Below are 7,476 nucleotides of genomic sequence, written 5' to 3' on the forward strand. Positions count from 1 at the left end.
TGTGTTTTGTGCTAATTCAAGAAGACAGGACTTGAAAAAAAACCAGGAACAACAGGGTGGTGGCTGATGCGTTCCAGGCATTACTCTCTTTCTCTCTGCCTTTTTCAAAAACAAGCAAGTCTGTACATATATTGCTTTGCTATAAATAAATTCAAATTACTTCTAAGTCACAGACTCATTTGCAAATCAAAACTGCCTGGTCCTAACAAGGCCCACAATGTCATGATTGTAATAAAGAGCAAAGAAGCCATTTCAGCCCTAAAATTAATCAAAGTATGTTTTGAAGCAACATTGTCCAGTCCTACTCCCTTACAAAATATCTTTGGCTCAGTTAGCAAAGTTAATTCTTGCTTTGCTTTCAGTAAAAAATTACTGCTTCAAGTCGACTGCAGCCTATAGTTTGCAAGTCTTATTTTTATCTCTGATATCAACCCAAACTGTGTCTTACAGCAGCAGCTGCTGCTAAAACTACAAGACTAAAAATTGCTGCACAGTTGACTTCAGCTGGGACAGAAAATGTTGCTGTTTGCTTGTCTTTCCAACAAAGATAATATTTTTAGCTGTTTGACTGGCTGAAAAGGACAGATCCAACCTCTGACAATTCCAGTTGCCATACTACTGACTGACTGGAATATCTACAATGAACATACCCGTATATTTCCCCCCTAATTTTAACACTTTCTCCAATGCATTATATGAGCAACCAAAATGAACTACTCAGCCCTCATTTGGCATCCCCACTGAATTAGTACAGCCGTTCACTTCCAGATTCTCTCCTTGGACTAGCATTTGGTGTTTCTGTGAATAATGTTATTCAGCCTGCCCCAGCCTCCCCCACGCATCTGCCTTGTACGTAAGAAATACAGTTTTCCTGCCATCTCACCCCCCCAAAAACCCTTACTGTTTTTATATCCTCCGGTTGACAGTGGTGTGGAGCATTCTTAAATTATGTAGAGAGCTGTGTCTCTGTTATCCAAAGCACAGTAATTTTGAGCCAGTTGTTCACTTACACAAGTATGCAAATCTACAATACCTCTTCCAATGTCTTTGCCTTCCATATCTTTCAATATTACTGACTTTCCTTTTGTAATAAGAACAGCATCACCTTCCCACTTCTTGTGCTTTTTCTTTGATGCCTTACACCACACAACACTGAAATATTTCACAAGGCAGTCAGGTTCTTCCTGAGCTGCTTCTTCCTTTGCTGTCCCTGCTGTTGGCACATAGAGTGCATCTAAAAGGGAAATAAAATAACAAAGAATATCTCAGATTCTCTTGACAAAGCATACAGTCATTTGCATTTCAAATAAATCAAATGCAATCTATGCATTTCATCTTATATAAACAACCTGGTGTATTTCCCAACCTGGTGTATTTCCTGTCCTGGGCTGCTTGAGGTAGGTTTGGACTGAGACAGAACAGCACATAAGGACTCATCCTGAAAATGGAGCCATTAAATTGTTTTGGAAAGCATGCACTTCCAGGAAAAGCATGTTACCTGGTACATTAGTAAGCGAGCTCCTGATCTGACATACAGAATCACAGAATATTAGAAATTGAAAGGGACCTCAAAAGATCATCTAGTCCAATCCCCCTGCCAGAGCAGGAACACCTAGAGGAGGTTACACAGGAAGGCATCCAGGCGAGTTTTGAATGTCTCCAGAGAAGGAGACTCCACAATCCCCCTGGGCAGCCTGTTCCAGTGTTCCGTCACCCTCACTGAGAAGAAGTTTCTTCTCAAGTTTAAGTGGAACCTCTTGTGTTCCAGTTTGAGCCCACTACCCCTTGTCTTACCATTGGTTGTCACGGAGAAGAGCCTGGCTCCATCCTCGTGACACTCACCCTTTATATATTTATAAACATTGATGAGGTCACCCCTCAGTCTCCTCTTTTCCAAATTAAAGAGACCCAGCTCCCTCAGCCTTTCCTCATAAGGGAGATGCTCCACTCCCTTAATCATCTTAGTTGCCCTGTGTTGGACTCTCTCCAGCAGGTCCCTGTCCTTCTTGAACTGAGGGGCCCAGAACTGGACACAATATTCCATATGTGGTCTCACCAGGGCAGAGTAGACGGGAGGGAGGACCTCTCTCGACCTACTGACCACCCCCCTTCTAATACACCCCAGGATGCCATTGGCCTTCTTGGCCACAAGGGCACAGTGCTGGCTCATGGTCATCCTCCTATCAACCAGGACCCCCAGGTCCCTTTCCCCGTCACTGCTCTCTAATAGGTTATTCCCCAACCTGTACTGGAACCTGGGGTTGTTCCTACCCAGATGTAACACTCTACACTTCCCCTTGTTATATTTCAAGACGACAAGAGTGGAGAAAGAATAAAGGAAAAGCTGGAAAAAAAACACAAAAGGGCAATGACCATAGCAGAAAATGAAAACAGTGTCCTGGTCAGTACTGGGCAATGTTCTGGAAGCAAGGACAGGAACACAGAACTCAGGAAAGGGAGCAAAGGAGACCAGTAACCAGATCTGGAGCTGAAGCCATTAGTACTAAGTGGCAGAACAACCATAACTGTAATAATGCAAAAGATTATTTTAACTCCTTTCTTTATAGCCTTTAAAAATAAGTAATTGTGCAAATCTTGACACAGACAATCTTGTGAGTTTGCAGCAATTCAAATGTTTTTACTAGCTTAGATTGATTTAGATTTGTCAGCACTTACCTAATTATAAGTGCCACAAATGTAAATATTAATAGGAAATATTTCTGCTAATAAGGTTAAGAAATCACAACAGAACAGACAGCAGTTGATTAAAGCATTGATTAAAAATAACCACATACTTTTGAGAGTTAGAAATCTAACATAAGTAATGGTAGATAAGTGCCCAGCATTACCTAAAGGAATATCTGTAGCATTCCTTTACAGCACATGCACAGCTTCAAAGGGAAAATCACACTAATTTTCATCAAAATACCCTTGCATGCTGGTTAAAGGCTTAAATCAGCTTGCTCCTTTGATTCCATCTGGGATTCAACACTATACAAATCTGTTACAAAAGTGCTTATGCCACAGAATAACCTTTCCAAAATTTCCAAGTGCTGGTATTTAAAGTGTCAAGAGCAAAGTTTTGTTCACAATAATGGTCCAATAAAGAGGCAACTTTATCACTTCTACATCAAGTCTACACATTCTTAAAACTGCAAAACCCTCATAACTGACACGCCTCAAACGAGTGCAGTTTTGCAGACTAGCACTTACTAAAAAGGTATTATCTAAATGAAAAACGCTGCACTTATAGAACAGAGTTTTCTTCCCAAAGCTCTTTGAAAGTTCTCTTGTCTGTATAGAACTCTATGCTAACACACCACCTAACAAGGATAAGATTTTTCATAGGTGGGTGCTTCTTCAGGGCATTAGCCATCATCTGTAGTGTTACATGCAACAGATGCCCCCATCTCTAAGGAGTAACAGAGCAGCTACTGCTGCACTGGCACACTGCAGAAGGATGAGAAAACAGAACAGAGCAGCTCTCTCAGAAATGTAGGGGATTCTTTGTAGATGAAACCTGGGAAATGAGCCAGAGAACAAGAATAAATCCTGGCAGTTCTGCAAAAAGGTACAAGGGCTCTCTTGGATCTCCAGTAATCACAATCACAAGTGATAAGATTTATAGGAGCAAAGGGGATGAGGGGGAGAGAAAACCCAAACACTGCTAAAAAAATACCAAAGATTAGTCTGATTCTATATTGAGTTTCTAATTGTAAACAAGATAAATACAGGGTGTTTTCTCTTTGCTTTTCAAATGGATTCTCTTCATTTAGCCAGCAATTTCTTTCCTCCTATTAAGATTATAAGTAACTGTTACTGCAAGAACTGGAGATTTCATTGCAGCACTTTCTTCTCTCCTGAACGATGGCCATCCATAAATAAATGACCATCTCCTGATCTCTTTCACTGACCTCCCACATGAGTCTGGTGACCCCTGAGATCTGTTTTATGGTCATTGCTCTTTTACTCAGCTAGCCCTGTGTGGTGTTACCAAATCACCAGTAGATTAACTTTCAGGTCAGTAACAATTTTTCCAACTCTTCTTATCCCTACTTCATTTGAAATGATAAAAGAAACAGAGCTGAAAACTGTTCGCATTTTGTAATAGTGACTTTTGCCAAAAAGGATTTCCAAAGCAACCTGCCCCCAGTGAGAAGCAAGCTGGGCACTAGTGTTCTACATGATACTAAAAAATATCTGCAATGCTCAGATCTCTTCCTTCAATTTGCGTTCTGAATTACCATAATTTCTGTTTATAAAAATATCCAAGAATGATTTGTTTCTCTGCTACATACAGTATTATCCTTTCAGCTATAATGACAGTATAGTCTCAGATAAAAGCACTATTTTTCTTTTTTTTTTAATTGAACATTTTTATGTAAAAATAATTACCTCCTCTCAACATTATCTTCCACAGAATTTCTTTTAATAGAAAACCTAAACCTGTTCACAAACAGTGCTGATTAAGTACCTGCATTCAACCTTCTTTTTATCTTATCAGTTTTGTCTGTATTCAGCATCACACTTGTGTCATTTCAAAGATATATTTCAGTGCAATAGCAGAATATCCAAACTCGATTAATACAGTTTCACGAACTTTTCCGGAATTTAAATGAGACTGGAATTTAAATTACACATGGGGACTAAGTTCAGCAGGGACAGAGAGCAATGGTTTCAACAGTAAATCCCCCATGCTGCTCACTGACCGTAGGCAGTATCTTAAATAGAGCTGGGTTTGCCTGAAAGATAAACTGTGATTGTAAACTCTGAGCTCTGCTGTTAATCAGTTTGGACTGAAAATAATAAGTAACAGAAACTACAAGTACACCACGTATGAGAAAGATCAGGAAATCATGCCCGCTCATTTCTCTCTCAAACAGCAAACTGCCCAGCCTGAGAGTGCAGTTTTCTTAACCATGAAGGAACTCCAGAAAGTGGCATGTGGCCAGAATGAAGGGCTTGGGAAATTTAAAGACATGGATAAAAAGGGTTTGAAAAGCTTCCACAAATAAAAAAGCTTTCTCTCTCTGGTTGAGAAAGCAAAGATTTAAGTTTCAAGATATAAACCATAGCCTAGCTGGTATGAGGAAAAGTTTCAGCAGCCTCAGGAAGGTGATGATTTACAGAAAGTGGGACAGGATCCAGGAGAGGGAACAGGAAGGGGGTGAGAGCGTTCCAAAGGCAAACTAGTTTAACCAGTTTCTGATGAGTAGGATTTAGAGAAAATGCATCGATTAAGTGCATTAGGTTACTCCCAGTGCACTGAGAAGCAGCTGCATTATGAAAAACTACAAAAGGTAACTCAAATGTGAATTTTTAGTAGACTATACACTCCAGCTTGCAGCACTACAGTGCAAGTAAGCATGTGTTACAGCAAGGAGTGCAGCACGCTCCAGTGAGCAGGGCACTAGACACTCAGCTTGAGGTATGGTTTAATGGATGGCTTAACCCCATCTAACTGCAGGCTGCTGCCAAAGCCCACGAACTCACCCTTCCTTCCTCCTGCCCCTCTGCTTCTTATCCACCAGCTGCAGGTAAACCAGCTCAAGGATTCTCAGCAGCAACTACAGTCAATACAAGAAAGGATATGTGCAGTTTGGAAGAAGGAGACCTGAAGGCTGCGCCTTTTTTGTGACAGCTACTGTTAGATCGGGGTGATTTTGAAACCCGGGGACCTGCTGAGTTACCAAGCACCTCCATACCTGAACTTCCATTCTGTAAACATATATGGAACAATGGGGAGTTTTCCCTTAACTGCTCTGAATCTTCTAAATAAAAAGCACTGTCACAATGCAAAACCTACAAATTAAAGACGATAACTTTGATTCAAGTTGCATTCTATAGTGCTAATGAATAATTTAAAAACAGAGGGAGGCAGAGCAACAAACGTAGACTTAGATAAGAGGAGATTTGGCTCTGGATGAATCACAGCCACAACTCGATGGAGTGCTCTTCTGCAGCCTTTGCAGCCCCCCTGTATGGGTGCCATTGATCCATCATCTCTGTCTTCTGAGCAGAGGAAGTTCCTAATCAAATTAATTCATAACATTTAGAGAACAGATGTTTACATAGTAGTTAAATGTCTTGTTCCAAATGAAAGATTTGTATGTTAAACACTCCTAAGATATCCCGGGAATATTTAAAGAAGTATGAGACAGAGATAGCATCATCCTTCATTTGCAAAGCAATTTCAGTCTAATGATAAACTTAATATTAAACTAACACATAAATGTATATTAGTGTGCCTCGAAGATGGTAAAATATCTAATAACTCTTCTCATAGCATTTCTGTGAGACTTTTATGAGGAGTGTAACCAGCAAGAGTCGATCTGACTTACCACAAAACCATAGGAATCAATGACAGCTGGGATCACATCTGAGTAGCTGGATCACAACCCAGTGCTTTGTAATCCTCTTTCAAAGACAAAATGTGTATGTATTCATCTCACACATATGAGCATCCTATCACCTAAAGATTGATATTTCAAGCAGGAATACTTTCTTTGAAAAACACATCACCATTTTACATCCAAAATTACTTTCAAACAAAAATGCAAATGATCAAAATTTCAATGTATTTTTAAACATCTGGTTCAAAGTCACTTTATGGGCTTATCTTTCATCTGAAACGCCAGTCATACTAGCCTCTACATTGCTGAAGGTGCATTTCTATGAGGATCTCCATTAGTAGATCTTATTTCACATAGCTAACAACTTCGCCAGGCCTTCACCAGTCCATACGACATCTTCCACACTAGCTGTCTCAGTTTAAGTGCACATATTCATACACACACACCACGTCAATAAAAACTTTTAGTGAAAGAAAAAACACTGTTTATGAGAATAAAAATCACAGATTACTGCAGGTTTAGCCACAATGAACTGTGATTCCTTGTAAAAGCTCTAACAACTCAATATTCTGGAGAAGAATCTAAAAATCTGGGGAAAAGATAGAACTGTTTTGTTGGTTTTTTCTTTTGGCTGGGGTAAAACTTTTTTTCATTCCTGAAAGCTGAAAGCTCTTGGAAATAAATGCAGTTTGCACATTCTCCACAGCTTAATTTCCTGGGGATTAGACACTGGACATGCTCTAACTAAGGCCGAGAATAGCTTTCTCTGTAGTCAAAGCTCTCATTGCTCAGACCAAAGCTGGGTCTCTTCCAAGCACACCAGCAAGGAACTTTTCTTTGTCCCTCTCCTTCAGCGACACCATCACCCCTCCAGATACCAAACAGGGAAAGATGGCAGAGGGGACAAGGACCAGGTCCAAGAAAGAGCAATTTGGGAGAAAAAACCTTTAAAGAAAGGCTACTGCTAGAAAGAAAGGCTGATGTTAAACCAGTGGAAAATTGACAACTGGATAAAAGACTGTTAGTCTGAGCTGGAAGCAAGGCACACAAGGAAAGGCTAGAAACCAGGCAGGGGAAAGAAGAGTAGGAGGCAACAGATTGTGTTAGGAAAAGGGATGGGGAG

Source organism: Psittacula echo, assembly GCF_963264785.1.
Source record: "Psittacula echo genome assembly, chromosome: 2".
Taxonomy (NCBI): domain Eukaryota; kingdom Metazoa; phylum Chordata; class Aves; order Psittaciformes; family Psittacidae; genus Psittacula; species Psittacula echo.